We start from the raw sequence: 17,622 nt of genomic DNA, 5'->3' as shown, positions 1-17,622 counted from the left end.
TCACAAGGGGCTGGGATGGAAGGCTTGCCCACGATCATGGGGCCAGGTGAATTCTGGGCCTAAGGGGTGGTATGGGGGCTCAGGGCTTCTTGGCCCCAGTCTGCTGCGCCACTCAGCGACCCTACAGCAGAGTCAGAGTGAAAGGAGAGAGAAAATAGAGTACATGGTAGTGGAGAAAGAAGGAGGGAGCTGAGATCAGCAATGGCAATGTTGGAAAAATATGGAAGTAACTTTTGTGATGGACTTACCATAAAGAATGTGATCCACCCGTGACAGAGTTGATGATGTTGGAACAAAGACTGAAGCACATTTTTTGTTATTATTATTTGGGGGAGGGTGCAGGGCAAATGGGGCTGGGTGGCCTGCCTGGGGCCACATAGCAGGGTGATCTTTGGGTGTCTGAGGCCGGATTTGGACCCAGGTGCTCCTGGCTCAAGGGCCAATGCTCTGTCTGCCACCTAGCCACCCCTACTATTATTGCTATTTTATTTTATTTTATTTTATTTTGGGTCTTTTTTTTTTCCTTCTTTTTGGTTTTTGCAGGGCAGTGGGGATCGGGTGGCTTGCATGTCACATGGATGGGTGATTATTGGGTTTACGAGGCTGGATATGGACTTGGGTGCTCGTGGCTCCAGGGCTGGTGCTTTGTCCATTGCGCCACCTGGCTATACCTACAATTATTACTATTATTTTTTTAATTTAATTTTTTTTTCTCTCCCCTTTACTTTTTCGCCCAAGCAAGTCTATCTATATTCATGGGGGGAGGGGTATTTTGTTTACTTGTAAACAAGTATATTTTATTAATGTAAAAAAAAACATTTGTACAAAATGAGAATAAAAAAATAAATTAAAAAAAAAGAAAAAATTAAAAAAAGAAATTTATGAACCTGTATCTCATGTTATGGAAAACAAAAAAAATGTTTCAAGCCGTTTTGTTCGGTGAATTATGCCCATTATCTTCAATTACTTTGTTCAAATAGAGCACAGTAGTATTTGTTTCATATAAGCACGATTCCTTAATGTGTTCTACATTGGACTTTTGTCTCTCTTCTCTAGGATATGTTCTTATAAGGAGAGCTGTATGAATACTTTGAAGAGTTTGGCACAAACACCCTACATCTATGAAGGATATTCTAGTGAAGTCATGTGTGATGCTAAGAAGCTCAGCATTCTGTGCGGTATTTCATTCCAAAATCCAACAAATCATAACATTTTACCCTTTCCATATATACACGTTCAACTCCTTCAATTAGCAGTCTTCTCTGATTTCTAGTTCTTTGATGTCTAATTTGTAAGTAGTTTCCTTTATTGTCAAGCTGCATTCTAATCCTTGCGTTTTAAACATTTGTTTCTTTTCCCCCAAACTACATGTATAGCCCTTTCTCCCTTTTCTTCACTTTTTCTTGGTAAACTTTATTACACTCTTCATCATTTTATGTAAAAGAAAAATTGTTTCAAGCAGTTTCAGTTGATGAATTAACAAAATTGCCTTATATTCCTTATTTCAATTGGAGCACAGTGGTATTTTTTTTTTTTTTAGGTTTTTGCAAGGCAAACGGGGTTAAGTGGCTTGCCCAAGGCCACACAACTAGGTAATTATTAAGTGTCAGACCGGATTTGAATCCAGGTACTCCTGACTCCAGGGCTGGTGCTTTATCCACTAGGCCACCTAGCCGCCCCGGTATATTTTTAATATAACCATGATTCCTTAATTGTGTTTGACATTGGACCACTCTTCTCTAGGCTATCGGCTTATAAGGAGAGCTGTATGAATAATTTGAAGAGTTAGCATCTTCAAAGGATATTCTAGAGAAGTCATGTGCGATGATAAGAATGGCCGTATTCTGTGCAGCGCTTTCATGACTCAGTACAACAAATCATATCATTTTATACTTTTCATATAGATATAAATGTTCAACTCCTTCAGTAGTAGACTTCTCTGATTCTTAGTTCTTTGATATCTAATTTGTAAGTAGTTTAATTTATTGTCAAGCTGTGTTCTTATCCTTGCATTTTAAACACATGTGTTTCTTTTCCCCAAAACTATGTATTGCTATTTCTCCCTTATCTTTCCCTTTTGCTTGGTAAATGTTATTACACTCTTCCTCATTTTATGTAAAACAAAATGTGTTTCAAGAATGTTTCGTTGACTCATTAACTATGTTGGCTTCAATTCCTTAGTTCAATTGGAGCACAATAGTATTTGTTTAATATAACCACGATTCCTTAATGTGTTCTACATTGGATTTCTTCATAATTCTCTAGACTATCAACCAGGGTAGCTGTATGAATACTTTAAGAGCTCGGCATCTATGAAGGATATTCTAGAAAAATCATGAATGAAGCTAAGAAGCGCAGCATTGTGCGCTGTGCTCTCATGCCTCAATCTAACAAAACTTATATATTTACATTTTTCAAATAGATATACCTGTTCAACTCTTTCAATTAGTATTCTTCTGTTTCCTAGTTATTTAATGCCTAATTTGCAAGTAATTTCCTTTATTGTCAAGTTGAGTTCTAATCCTCACAGTTTGAACACTTATGTGTGTTTTATAACCAAAACTATATGTAATGCTATTTCTCCCTTTTCTGCCTCTTTTGCTTGGTAACCCTTATTATGCTCTTTCTAATTTTATGTAAAAGAAAAAGTATTTCAAACAATTTTGGCTGACAAATTACCCAAATTGTCTTAATTTTCTTAGTTCAATTGTAGCACAATAGCATTTGTTTAATATAACCACAATGCCTTAATGTGTTCTACATTGGACTTTGGTCACTCTTCTCTAGGCTATTATCTTATAAGGAAAGCTTTATGAATACTTTGAAGAGTTCGGGATCAACATCCTGCATCTACAAAGGATATTCTAGTGAAGTCATGTGCGATGCTAAGAAGCGCAGCATCCTGTGTGGCTCTTTCAAGCCTCAATCTAACAAATCATATCATTTTACCCTTTTCATATAGATATACATGTTGAACTCCTTCAGTTAGTAGTTTTCTTTGATTCCTAGTTCTTTGATGCCTAATTTGAAAGTAATTTCCTTTATTGTCAAGCTTCGTTGTAATCCTTACATTTTAAACATTTATTTGTTTCTTTTCCGCAAAACTATGTGTATTGATATTTCTACCTTTTCTTCCCCTTTTGCTTGGTAAATGTTATTATGCTCTTTCTCATTTTATGGAAGAGAAAATGTGTTTCAAGCAGTTTTTGTTGATGAATTAACCAAATTGGCTTAAATTCCTTAGTTCAATTGGAGCATAGTGGTATTTTTTTTTTTAATATAACCATGATTCCTTAATGGGTTCTACATTGGACCTAGTCACACTTCTCTAGATTATCATCATATACAGAGAGCTTTATGAATATATTTAAGAGTTCGGCATCTACAAAGGATATTCTAGGGAAGTGTTGTACAATGCTATGAAGTGCTGCATGGTGTGTAGTGCTTTCATGCCTCTATCCAACAAATCAAATCATTTTACACTTTTCATATAGGTAAACACATTCAATTCCTTCAATTAGTAGTCTTCTCTGATTCCTAGTCTTTTGATGCCTAATTTGCAAGTAATTTCTTTAATTGTCAAGTTGTGTTCTAATCTTTGCAGTTTAAACACTTATGTGTTTTTTCCCCTCAATGCCACGTTTGTTGCTATTTCTCCCCTTTTCTTCCTCTTTTGCTTGGTCAACTTCTCATTTTATGTAAAAGAAATAGTGTTTCAAGCAGTTTTGGTTGATAAATTAACCTAATTCACTTAAATTCCTTAGTTCAATTAGAGCACAAGAGTATTTGTTTAATATAACTAAGATTCCTTAATGTATTGTACTTTGGACTTTGGTCACTCTTCTCTAGGCTATCATCTTATAAGGAGAGCTGTATGAATACTGCGAAGAGTTTGGCATAAACACCATGCATCTACAAAGGATATTCTAGTGAAGTCATGAGCGATGCTAAGAAGAGCAGCATTCTGTGTGGTGCTTTCATGCCATCATCCAACAAATCAAATCATTTTTCACTTTTTCATATAGATATACATGTTCAACTACTTCAATTAGTAGTCTTCTCTGATTCCTAGTTATTTGATGACTAATTTTAAGTAATTTCCTTTATTGTCAAGCTGCGTTCTAATCCTTGCATTTTAAACACTTATGTGCTACTTTTATCCAAAACAAAGTGTATTGCTATTTTTCCCTTTTCTTCCTCTTTTGCTTGGTAAACTTATTAAGCTCTTACTCATTTTTTTCAGGCAGTTAATATTTAATTTTAATAATACTTGTTATGTTTAAATAGTCAGCAATACATGAAGAGAAAAACCTTCAGATGTTTATACATGGTGTGAATACATGCTTTAATTATGCAGTTGGGGGAAATTCACAGTTAACAAAGCTAAAAAAATCCTTGTTATAAATTACATGAAGCATATAAAAATATTTCCCTGAATGCATAGATTAAAACATTAAACTCACCTACCAGCAATTGTGCATTTTAATTCAGATGCTACCTGTGAGTTTCAACCAACCAACCAGACAGTTTTAGAAAGAAGATCAGTTTTAGGGCAAATCTATACCCAACTAATAATTTGCCTCTGGATCCCCACGTCCCTTTTTTTGACTTTATTTTCAGAGCTGACTGAAGATAAAATAAGCTTGAGAACTACCCTGGATTGTGTCTACCTGTTGCTACATTGGAGAGACACATCCAGCCACCAGCTACTACAACATATGGCTGGAAGAGTTTATTAGATTCAAGATGAGATAATATTAGTCTTATTTCTTCTGACAGAGACCTAGCCTTCATCCTATCAGTACAATATTAACTCTTTTATTCAAAACATACAAAAAAAAGTTAGTACTTTGGGATAAATTCACTTTCTAGTTGGCTGAACCACAGGGAGTCACTATCTTAAACCACTTCAGAGAGAATAGGTAACTAATAAATAACCTTCATTGTACTATTCAAACACCTAGTACAAGGGTTAAGTCACAATCAGTAATTTGGTAGAACAAGAATTAAGTTGCAAAACAGATTGACACAGGATTAAGCTGGCCTTGAAAAACACCTCAACCCAGCTTCACCATTTAGGTAGCAGCAGGAGGCCATTACCTCAGGACAACATTCTATTTCACTGACATCTTTTGTACATTCTCACTAAAATGTAGTGTTCCAATAAAATTAAGTTAACACAGGAAGTTAAGTCTCTTTGGAAACTATAGGCACTATGGGGAAAAAAGCTTCCTAAGACAGCAGGGATGCCACTCAACAGCTGGCTTCCTGTCCCCCACCATCTTGTTTGTTAAAATGTGCTCACTCATTTCTGAAGTTAAGCTGTTAGTTTAAACAAGACAATAGCTTTTCTTTAGCACTAAAGACATTGGAAGAAAAAAAGAAACATGAATTACTTCATTAAAAAATTCTTATGCCATGCACAAGAATTTAATCAGTTTTTCTCAATCAACTAATTCCAGAAAGTCATGTGAGGCTTACAATTGGCTTTTAATAGAAAAACAGAAAACTCAAAGACCCAACATAATTTGCTTACAAAAGCAACAGTTTCAAGTTGCATAGAAATTCTAATAATTTTAAAATAATCTTTATCTCTGATATAAAAATAAAAATGCTAACCCCTTTTCTGCTATGTTTTTCACAAATAGCCTTCAAAATATCAACAGAACAACCTTAAAAACTGCTTTTCAATTCTAATGGAAAATGAAGGTGGAGACCCTGGGACTGCAGCATTTGGGCTCTTTTACATGTTGAAATTAAGCATGTTGATGACAGTAATTGCTTCAAGAAGTAAAAAACAAAAAAACAAAAAAAAAAAAAAACCCTGGTTATTCTTTTAGGAAGCATTAGAGAGACCTCTAGTGACCACTAAGAAGTTAATGCAGAGATACCCACTTTCTAGGCAATGATTTTCATACTGTGAACAAATAAGCAGTCATGAATGGGTTTTTAACAGAGGAAAACAGGAGGGAAGCTATTTTGGTTGACAGCATATTTACAACTAGGGTATGTTACTGTACCTTTAAATACCTTTACCTGAGTAACAAGTATGAATACATTATTTTATAGCTGCAAGTTACATAAATTCATCTGTCTGGTACCTGTATTTGCCCCCCAGTATACTGAAGCTCTGAAAATGTCCTCAGGCAGAGCATTTCCTCTCATCAAGATAGCATTTAACAGTTTGGTTTAAGAACAGGTTCTACCCTCTGTCTTTTTGCAGGGGCTCTTTAGTTTTGCAGATAAAATATACTATATAAAGAAACCTTTAGCTTTTGTCTCTCTGGGCAACTTTTCAGGGATTTGAAGCTTTAAGCAAGGAGTTTGTGCATCAAGAGACAAGGAAGAGCAGCACCACTGCTTGAAAATTGGGGGTTTCTACTTGGTCAGAATAGGCTAATCAATCTACTCTGCAATTGTCATTTACATCTGTAGATCAGCTCTGGGTTAGTATGCACTGTGCTGTAGTACCCGTAGCCCTCTCAGGTTAACTGCAGAATTTTAGGGCATTAGCCTTGATTTTTAGATCAATGGTTTGTCCTTAGACAGGAATTGACATGTCATCCCAGTACTCAGTGATTAAGGATCCCTGATGCTGTTAGTAAGTCAGTTTTGAAGCTCTATTATAGCAAGGCCTTTCAGTCAGTGTAGATGCAGCATTTCTGAAGAGAAAGTTATTGTCACTTATCATTAGAACTAGTTCCAGCTCTTGGAAATCTTGAAGCCGGGAAACATCTTTGTCCTTTCTTAACAGAGTATTTGGTAACTTTCTGATCTTCACCACTTGTTCTGGATTAACCCCCTGCTCCCAGCAACTCCTTCTGAGCAGTTCCTGGTAGTTGAATTCTTGTCGATCAAGTTCAATCTCAATGAAATCATTTTCTCAAAGAGATGGATTCTGAATTCTCACCTTGAGTACAAATTCTTGCATATTAAATGGAAAAGCTCCAGTGAAGAAAAAGGGCTGGAATGCTGGTGTTGGTCCTGTAAAAGTCCCATTCTGTTGATCCAGAGACACTGGTGGCTTGGGTGTAACAGGAGAGAACAGGGAGTGATTGTGACTCACAGGTGGTTGACAGACTGGACCAGGTTTTGTGCTTTCTGGTTTTCTAAATACAGCAGAGGGGACAGACATATCCCCATTCTGGACCAGTGCCAAGGAGGTATGGTCATGTGAAAAGGACCCTAGTTGGGGTGTTTTGCCAGGTGGCAGCATGGGAATTGAGTGATCAGACGGAGGTGATGCAGGAGGTGTGGAAGATCTCCCATTTTGCAATTGAACTGAACCATCTGGTGTAGTGGTGTATGTAAAAGGGAAGGGTGGGTTAGCCAAATAATTGGGGACAAAGGGCAGATCTGAATCTTCAAGTCTGGAAGGTCATCATCATCATCTTCCACTCCCATAATCTTTCTGATGTCTTTTCTTGATGTCAATTGGACTGGCATTTCCGCCTTTTGTAGTAAGAATCTCTTTGTCAGCTCCTGAGTTTAACAAGTAAGAGACGACTTGGCCATGATTTCGTTTGCATGCCCAATGCAAACAGGTCCAGCCGTTGACCTCATTCTGGGAGTTGACATCCACCCTGTCTCCACCAGTTTCGGCACCTCGCGGATGTCCCCCAGGGCCGCGGCCTCCCTCAGCCTCTCCTGCTGCTCCTTCTCCTCCAGCTGGACGCTTTTGGTTCCCCCAGGGACCTCCTCTGCTTCCCCGTGGCCCTTCTGCCCGGAGCCTGCAGCAGCTGCGGCGGCCTGTGTCCGCCCGCCCGCCCCGGGGCCTGGCTGCTCGTCAGCGCCGAGCCCGCCCGCGCCCCTGCCTGCTCCCCCGCCGCGGCCTCCCCGCGGCCAAGGGCACGGCGCGAGTGAGAGCTGGGGGGTGGGGTAGGGTGTGTGCCTCCCACCGGCCCCGGGGGCTGCCCTCGCCGCCGCCGCCTCCCGCTCTTACTCATTTTTGTAAAAGAAAATGTGTTTCAAGCAGTTTTGGTTGAGGAATTAACCAAATTGGCTTAAATTCCTTAGTTCAAATGGATCACAATAGTCTTTGTTTAATATAATCACGATTCCTTAATGTGTTGTGCATTGGACGGGGTCATAGGGATCTAGGCTATCATTCTATTCAGAGAGCTGTTTGAATACTTTGATGGGTTTGGCATAAACACCCTGCATCTACAAAGGATATTCTAGTGAATTCATGTGCGATGCTAAGAAGCACAGCATTCTGTGTGTCCCTTTCATATCTCAAGGCAACAAATCAAATAGTTTTACACTTTTCATATAGATATACACTTTTAACTAATTCAATTATTTAAGCTCTCTGATTTCTATTTCTTTGATGTCTAATTTGTAAGTAATTTCTTTTATTGTCAAGCTGTGTTCTAATCCTTGCTATTTAAACACTTACGTGTTTCTTTTCCCCAAAACTACATGTATTGCTATTTCTCCCTTTTCTTCCTCTTTTGCATGGTAAAGGTTGTTATGCCCTTTCTCATTTTATGTAAAAGAAAATGTGTTTCAAGAAATTTTGCTTGATGAATTAACCAAATTGTCTTAAATTCCATAGTTCAGTTAGAGCATAATAGTATTTGTTTAATATAACCACGATTCCTCAATGTGTTTTGCATTAGACCTGGTCACTCTTCTCTAGGCTATCATCTTATATACATAGAGCTGTATGAATACTTTAAAGTGTTCGGCATCTACAAAGTATATTCGAGAGAAATCATGTGCAATGCTAAGAAGCACTGCATTCTGTGTGGTGCTTCCATGCCTCAAATCTAACAAATCAAATCATCTTACACTTTTCATATAGATATACATGTTCAACTCCTTCAATTAATAGTCTTCTGTGATTCCTAGGTCTTTGAAGTCTAATTTGTAAGTTAATTTCCTTTATTGTCAAGCTGCATTCTATTCCTTCTGTTTTAAACACTTATGTGCTTCATTTCAACATAACAACGTGTATTGCTATTTCACCCTTTTCTTCCTCTTTTGCTAGGAAAATTTTATTATGCTTTTCCTCATTTCATGTAAAAGAAAAAGTGTTTCAAGCAGTCTTGGTTGACAAATTAACCAAATTGGCATAAATTCCTTAGTCCAAATGGAGTACAATAGTATTTGTTTAATATAACCATGATTCCTTAATGTGTACTATGTTGGACTTTGGTCACTCTTCTATAGGCTATCACCTTATAAGGAGAGCTGTATAAATACTTTGAAGAGTTCAGCATAAACACCCTGCATCTACGAAGGATATTATAGTGAAGTCATGTGTGATGCTCAGAAGTGCAGCTTTCTGTGCAGCGCTTTCTTAACTCAACAAAACAAATTAAATCATTTTGCACTTTTCATATAGATATCCACATTCAAATCCTTCAGTTAGTATTCTTCTCTTTCTTTGATGTCCAATTTATTAAGTAATTTCCTTTACTAACAAGCTGCATTCTAATCCTTGCATTTTAATCACTTTTGTGTTTCTTTTTCCCAAAACTGCATGTATTGCTATTTCTCCCTTTTCTTTCTCTTTTGCATGGTAAACATTATTATTCTCTTTCTCATTTTATGTAAAAGAAAATGTGTTTCAAGAAGTTTTGGTTGACACCTTAACCAAATTGACTTAAATTCCTTAGTTCTATTTGGAGCACAATAGTATTTGTTCTACATTGGACATAGTAACACTTCTCTATGCTATCATCTTATACAGAGAGCTGTATGAATACTTTGTAGAGTTCGCCATCTACAAAGGATATTCTAGAGAACTCATGTGTGATGCTAAGCAGCGCAGCATAATGTGTGGCACATTCATGCCTCAGTTCTACAAATCATATCATTTTACCCTTTTCATATAGACATACACATTCTACTCTTTCAATTAGTAGTTTTTTCTGATTCTTAGTTCTTTGATGCCTAATTTGCAATTAATTTCCTTTATTGCCAAGTTGCATGCTAATCTTTGCATTTTAAACACTTATGTGTTTCTTTTTCCCAACGTGTATTTCTATTTCGACCTTTTCTTCCCCCTTTGCTTGGTAAAAGTTATTACGCTATTTCTCATTTTATGGAAGAGAAAATGTGTTTCAAGCAGTTTTGGTTGACGAATTAACCAAATTGGCTTAAATTCCTTATTTAAATTGGAGCACAATAGTATTTGTTTAATTTAACCACGATTCCTTAATGTGTTCTAGGTTGAACCTGGTCTGTCTTCTCTAGGCTATCATCTTATGCAGAGAGCTGTATGAACACTTTGAAGACCATCATCTATGAAGGATATTCTAGTGAAGTCATTGTATGATACTAAGAAGCACATCATTGTGTGAGATGTTTTCATACCACCATCCAACAAATCATATTATTTTACCCTTTTCATATAGATATACACGTTCAACTCCTTCAGTTAGTAGTTTTCTCTAATTTCTAGTTCTTTATGCCTAAATTGTAATAAATTTCCTTTATTGCCAAGTTGTGTTCTAATCCTTGCAGTTTAAACATTTATGTGCTTTCCCCCACAAAACTATGTTATTACTATTTCTCCCTTTTCTTCCTCTTTTGCTTGGTAAATGTTGTTACTCTCTTCCTTATTTTATGTAAAAGACAAAGTGTTTCAAGCAGCTTTGGTTGACAAACTAACCTAATTGACTTAAATGCATTGTTCAATTGGAGCACATTATTATTCGTTTAATATAACCGTGATACCTAAATGTGTTCTATGTTGGAGTTAGATCACACTTGTTTAGGGTACCTTCTTATAAGGAGAGCTGTAGGAATACTTTGAAGAGTTTAAAATAAACACCCTGCATCTATGAAGGATATTCTAGTGAAGTCATGTGTGATGTTAAGAAATGCCTGTGTGGTGCTTTCATGCTTCAATCCAATAGTAGTCTTCTCTGATTCCTAGTTCTTTGATGGCTAATTTGTATGTAATTTCCTTTAATGTCAAACTGCTTGCTAATCCATGTGTTTTGAACACTTATGTGTTTCTTTACCCCAAAACTATGTGTATTTCTTTTCTTCCCCCTTTGTTTGGTCGAAGTTATTATGCTCTTTATCAATTTATGGAAGAGAAAATGAGTTTCAAGCAGTTTTAGTTGATGAATTAACCAATTTGGCTTAAATTCCTTATTTCAATGGAAGCACAATAATAATTTTTAATATAACCATGATTCCTTAATGTGTTCAACATTGGACCTAGTCACATTTCTCTAGGATATCATCATATACAGAGAGCTTTATGAATACTTTAAGAGTTTGGCATCTATGACAGATATTCTAGAGAAGTCATGTACAATGCTAAGAAGTACAGCATTGTGTGCAATGTTTTCATGCCTCAATCCAGCAAATCATATCATTTTACTCTTTTCATATATACACATTCAACTCTTTCAGTTAGTAGTCTTCTCTGTTTTCTATTGCTTTGATGCCTAATTTGCAAGTAATTTCCTTTATTGTCAAGCTGTGTTCTAATCATTGCAGTTTAAACACTTGTGTGTATTTTTCCCCAAACATACGTGTATTGCTCCCTTTTCTTCCTCTTTGGCTTGTTAAACTTTATTACACGCTTTCTTATTTTATGTAAAAGAAATAGGGTTTCAAGCAGTTTTGGTTGATGAATTAACTTAATTTGCTTCAATTCCTTAGTTCAATTGAAGCACAATAGTATTTGTTTAATATAACCATGATTCCTTAATGTGTTCTACATTGGACTAGGTCACACTTCTCTAGGCTATCATTGTTATACAGAGAGCTGTTTGAATACTTGGAGGAGTTCAGCATTTAAGAAGAAGATTCTAGAGAAGTCATGTACAAAGATGAGATCTGCAGCATTCTCTGTAGCGCTTTCATGCCTCAATCCAACATATCATATCATTTTACCCTTTTCATACAGATATACATGTTCAACTCCTTGAATCAGTAGTCTTCTCTGATTCCTAGTTCTTTGATGCCTAAATTGTAAGTAATTTCCTTAATTGTCAAGCTGAGTTTTTAATCCTTGCATTTTTAAACACTTAAGCATTTGTTTTTACCAAACTACATGTATTGCTATTTCTCCCTTTTCTTCTTCTTTTGCTTGGTAAATGTTGTCATGCCTTTTCTCATTTTATGTAAAAGAAAATGTGTTTCAAGAAGTTTTGCTTGATGAATTAACCAAATTGGCTTAAATTCCTTAGTTCAATTGGAGCACAATAGTATTTGTTTAATATAACCACAATTCCTTAATGTGTATTATGATGAACATGGTACATGGTTACACTTCTCTAGGCTATCTTCTTATACTGAGAGCTGTATGAAAACTTTGAAGTGTTCAAAATCTATGAAGTATATTCTAGAGAAGTCATGTATGATGCTAAGAAGTGCAAAATTATGTAAGGAAATTTCATGACTCAATCCAACAAATCTTATATATTTACACTTTTCAAATAGATATACACATTCACCTCTTTCAATTAGTATTCTTCTTTGTTTCCTAATTCTTTACTGCCCAATTTGTAATTTCCTTTATTGTCAAGTTGCATTCTAATCCTTGCAGTTTGAACACTTATTTGTGTTTTATAACAAAAACTACATGTAATGCTATTTCTCCCTTTTCTACGTCTTTTGCTTGGTAAACCTTATTATGGTTGTTCTCATTTTATGTAAAAGAAAAAGTGTTTCAAGCAATTTTGGCTAATGAATTATCCAAATTTTCTTACATTCCTTAGTTCATTTGGAGCACAATAGTATTTGTTTAATATAACCACTATTCCTTAATGTGTTCTATATTGGACTTTGGTCACTCTTCTCTAGGCTATTATCATATAAGGAGAGGTGTATGAATAATTTGAAGAGTTCGGCATTAACATCTTGTATCTACGAAGGATATTCTAATGAAGTCATGTGTGATGCTTAGAAGCACAGAGTCCTGTGTGTCGCTTTCATGCCTCAATCCAGACAATCATATCACTTCACCCTTTTTATAGATATATATGTTGAACTCCTTCAGTTAGTAGACTTTTCTGTTTCCTATTCATTTGATACCTAATTTGCAAGTAATTTCCTTTGTTGTCAAGTTGTGTTCTAATCCTTGCAGTTTAAACACTTATGTGTTTTTTCCCCCCCAAACTAGGTGTATTGCTATTTCTTCCTTTTTCTTCCTCTTCTTCTCGGTAAACGTTATTACTCTCTTTTTTCATTTTATGTAAAAGTAAAATTGTTTCAAGCATTTTGGTTGACAAATTAACCTAATTGGCTTAATTGTAGTAGTTCAATTGGAGCACAATATTATTTGTTTAAAATAACCATGATAATGTGTTCTACGTTGGAGTTTGGTCACACTTCTTTAGGCTTTCTTCTTATAAGGAGAGCTGTAGGAATAATTTGAAGAGTTCAGCATAAACATCCTGCATCTACGAAGGATATTCTAGTGAAGTCATGTGTGATGCTAAGAAGCACAGCATCCTGTGTGGCACTTCCATGCCTCAATCCAATAAATCATTTCATTTCACCCTTTTTGTATATAGATGTTGAACTCCTTCAGTATGGAGTCTTTTCTGATTCCTAGTTCTTTGATGCCTAACTTGTAAGTAATTTCCTTTATTGTCAAGCAGTGTTGTAATCCTTACATTTTAAAACACTTATGTGTTTCTTTTCCCCAAAACTACATGTATTGCTATTTTGACCTTTTCTTCCCCCTTTTCTTGGTAAATGTTATTACACTTTTTCTCATTTTATGTAAGAGAAAATGTGAGTCAAACAGTTTTGGTTGAAGAATTAACCAAATTGACTTTCCTAATCTATAAAATAGAGATATAAAATACCATAAGAGTTTTGAAATAAAAATGTAAAAGAATGCATAGAACATCATTGTTCTGTAAGAAATCATGAAGGGTGCAAATTTAGAATCACCTGGTAAGACTTGCAAGAACTGATGCCGATTGAAGTGACTTGAACCAACAGAATATTACATATACTAACAGCACCATTAGGTCATAATCAACTATGATAAAGGTTTTCATTTCGACAGTACACTCAGCAAAGACAATTCTAAAAGCCTTGGGATACAAAATGCCAACTATATCCAGAGAGGGATCTGTGGAGTTTGAATGCAGACCACAACTTACTCTCTTTAATTATTAAAAGTGATTTATGTATTAATTTTTTCTCTTGCTTTATTTTCCATTTTGATCTTATTCTGATATGAATTTGATTCACATCATTACTAACATAGATCCAGTTTCATCAATACAAAGATATATTTTAGGCCATATATAAGGAATGTCCTGTCATGATATTGTTACAACATCAGAAAACTTCTGTTGGTAGTTTTCATCATTGAGAAATTCCTCAAAAATGCTAAAGGAGCCTGATAGCACAAGACTTCCACTTCTAGTTTTTGGAAGTTTACTAACTGAAAGTAATAGCTTCTGTATTTTGAAGTGCTAGCTGGTATTGGGTTTCACACCTCCAAAACACTGGAGTTCAGTGTGGGATGTCTGAAAAAGAATTCACAAGATGTGGCCTCTCTCCCAGACATGTTGGCATTTTGTTGAGCACTGTGATGACTCAGTGGCCAAAACATAGGAGATACTCTAGTAAAATGGGATCTTGCAGGTTCTCATTTATAAAGGGAAAGAAGAATGAAGAACAGACCAAAAATGCTTTCAAGAAATTAAGATAAAATAATTTTGAAGTATGGTTTATTGATTATGTAGCACTGTGGGCAAGAAATAGGAGATACTTTAGCAAAATGCCATCTTTAAGGTTCTCATTTATAAAGGGAGAGAAGAATGGAGAAGAGACAAAAAATGCATTCAGATAAATAATTCTGTTTGAAATGGGGTTAGGTATCAGAACTTGGTGCCACCAGGGGGAAGTTAGAAGAGACAAAACTGACAATCAAGTCATAAATTATTGTCAAGAAATGCTTTTGAATATCAAAGATCCCAGGTATTGAAAATAAATGATTAAGGCTCTAGGCAATCCAGAGCCCAAATTTCACTAAAAAGATTAAAGTGCAAGGATGACCCTAAGCAATGAACATTGATAAGGGGCCACCAAGAGACAAAGCTGTTTTGGGAAATAGAAGGGTCAGGAAATAAATTAAAATTAGTATACGGGATACTAGCAAGGACCCAGGAAGTGAACCCTCATCATAATTCTTCCTGTAGAGATAGAGGAATGAAATGCTTTTCTGGAGAAGAAGGGCTGAAAGTGCATCTCCTGTAACTTCCTCAAAGGGACACAAGGACAAAGGTAGGAGAGCACTTCAGAACCTATCTCTGCAGGGGGATCTGAAATGGTAGCCAGCACATCCAAAGAAGTTGTTGGAATTTGTTGATACGAGCAATCATCTAGAAATGGACACATATTCTGGAGCTTAGGAATAAATGGAATGTTCCTTAAATTGATAATATCTTTCTAAAACCCTCAATGAGTATGTATTAGGGATAAGTTAGAAGCTTTAGATCAGGGGTGCAACATGGATGTCTTTTGTCACTACTATTATTCAATATTGTATGAGAAATGGTAGCTTTCTCAATAAGAGATGATTAGGAATTTGAAGGAATTGGAGTAGGCAATGAAGAAACAAAATTCTCATTCTTTGGAAAGGATATGATGGTATACTTAAAGAACCTTGGAAAGAGTAAAAAATAGGTTGCAACTTTACCAGACTGGCAGGATATAAAATAAACCCTTATAAATCATCAGTATTTCTTTACCTTTTTTTAAGGTTTTTGCAAAGCAAATGGGGTTAAGTGGGGCCCAAGGCCATACAGCTAAGTAATTATCAAGTGTCTGAGACTGGATTTGAACTCAGGTACTCCTGACTCCAGGGCCGGTGCTTTATCCACTGCACCACCTAGCCACCCCTTCTTTATCTTTTTAAAAAGACAGATCAGCAAGAAATAAAAAGAGATATTCCATGCAAAGTAACTCTAAACATAAAATACCAAGGCAGACTCAGAAACTGTAAGATATGAAAAACACTTTTCACATGATTCAAATCAGACCTAAATAAATGGACAAAAGTCAATTGTTCAAGGACAGGTTGAATCTATATAATAGAAATAGCATTTCTCCCTAAATTGAATTATTTATTCAGTGCCATACCAATCAAATCTCCCAAAACTTTCTTTATTGAACCAAAAAAACAATAGTAACTAAATTCATCCTAGAAGAAATGGTCAATAATTTAAAGGGAATTCAGGAAACAAAACCAAGGGAAGATGATCTAGTCATACAAAATCTCAAATTATTAAACATCAATCATCAATTAGGTTCAAAAGGATCATTTGTAAATGACTATAATAATTTGCTGTTTGATAACACCAAAGATTCCAGCTTAGAACTCATTCCTTGTTAAAAGCTGCCAGGAAAATTAGAAGATCATATGTCAGAAACTAGGTTACATACCAAGGTAAGGTCAAAATGGGTTCAGAATTTAGACAGAAAAAGGTGAACCAGTTAGCCAAATAGGAAGACAAGGAATCATTTACCTATCTGAGATAATGAAAGGAGAGCGGTTTATGACCAAAGAAGAGATACAGGACATTATAAAATGCAAAATGGATACTTTACATTAAATTGAAAAATATTTATGAAACCTAAACCAATGACACCAAGATTGATTTTTGTTTATTATACTTGCAAAATGAAAAAAGTCTTTTTTTTTTTTTTAAATATCGAGTGCTTCTGACAAAGGGTTCCTTTCTAAAGTACATACAGAACTCCAGGCAAATTTAAAGAGCACAAGTCATTCTCTGATTAATAAATCGTCCAAGGATATGAAAAGGTAATTCGCAGAGGTAAAGTCTGTTCTCAATTCATTTAAGTTTTTCATAAATCATTAGTTCTCTTTATATTCTTTCCTTCTAACAGTCTCTCACTGAGAGTTACCTTTATTGACTTAACCAGTATTTTTTAACTTAGAGAAGACCTTATCTGAATTTTAAAGTTCCAACTCCTACAAGAGAAGATTATCTTACAAAAGTACTTTGAAAATGCTTTGTAAGATCTCTGAGCTATTATAATTTTGATAATACAGTCAAAAAAATGCTTCTCTAATTGTTTTTCTGTGCTTATGAAAGTGTTCAAACTTAAAATGGTTAAGGTAAAGAGGACAGACTAGTAACCACAAGTCTCTCATTTGAAGACCCCCCCCCCCAAAATCCCATTTCCTGTTCTGGGATGTTACCCTTCACTCCACAGTCTCACTGTAGGAGTCTGGAGAAATCTTATCTAGATTTGCGGGTGCTTTAACCATTGCCGCCTAATTTCAGTTCCTACTCAGGGAAGTCAGTTCTCACTCCTTAGCCATTCTCCCTTTGGGTACACCATATGAATGGTGACTATCTCACTGAAGCTGCTTTTCTGACAACACCTACACCATCATGTGCTCTGATAGGGAGATAAGTGTAAAATCTATTTGTAATCATGCATTTAGTATGACAATTTTGAAGTGCCTTTGAGCTATGTTTGAAAGGTAGAAGAAAATTTTCTGGACAGGCCGAATTACCACATGCATGTATTAGAGCCTTACCTATCTATCCTTGCATGGGTAGCCTCATGCCTATGTCAGATGATCCTAGGTAATGAAGGTAAGATGAACACAACACATTTGTTTTTGATGAAATAAAAAGGATGTGGTTTGAAAAT

At 35.7% G+C, this 17,622-nt stretch overlaps 1 pseudogene; it reads right to left on the bottom strand.

The window, feature by feature from the left end:
- Positions 1–6,528: 6,528 nt before the first annotated feature.
- LOC141504074 (ankyrin repeat domain-containing protein 40 pseudogene) lies at positions 6,529–17,230 on the bottom strand (annotated as a pseudogene).
- Positions 17,231–17,622: the final 392 nt, after the last annotated feature.

The sequence above is a fragment of the Macrotis lagotis genome, unplaced genomic scaffold, assembly GCF_037893015.1.
Source record: "Macrotis lagotis isolate mMagLag1 unplaced genomic scaffold, bilby.v1.9.chrom.fasta BILBYCTG078, whole genome shotgun sequence".
Taxonomy (NCBI): domain Eukaryota; kingdom Metazoa; phylum Chordata; class Mammalia; order Peramelemorphia; family Peramelidae; genus Macrotis; species Macrotis lagotis.
This window is presented reverse-complemented; position numbering and strand designations above follow the sequence as displayed.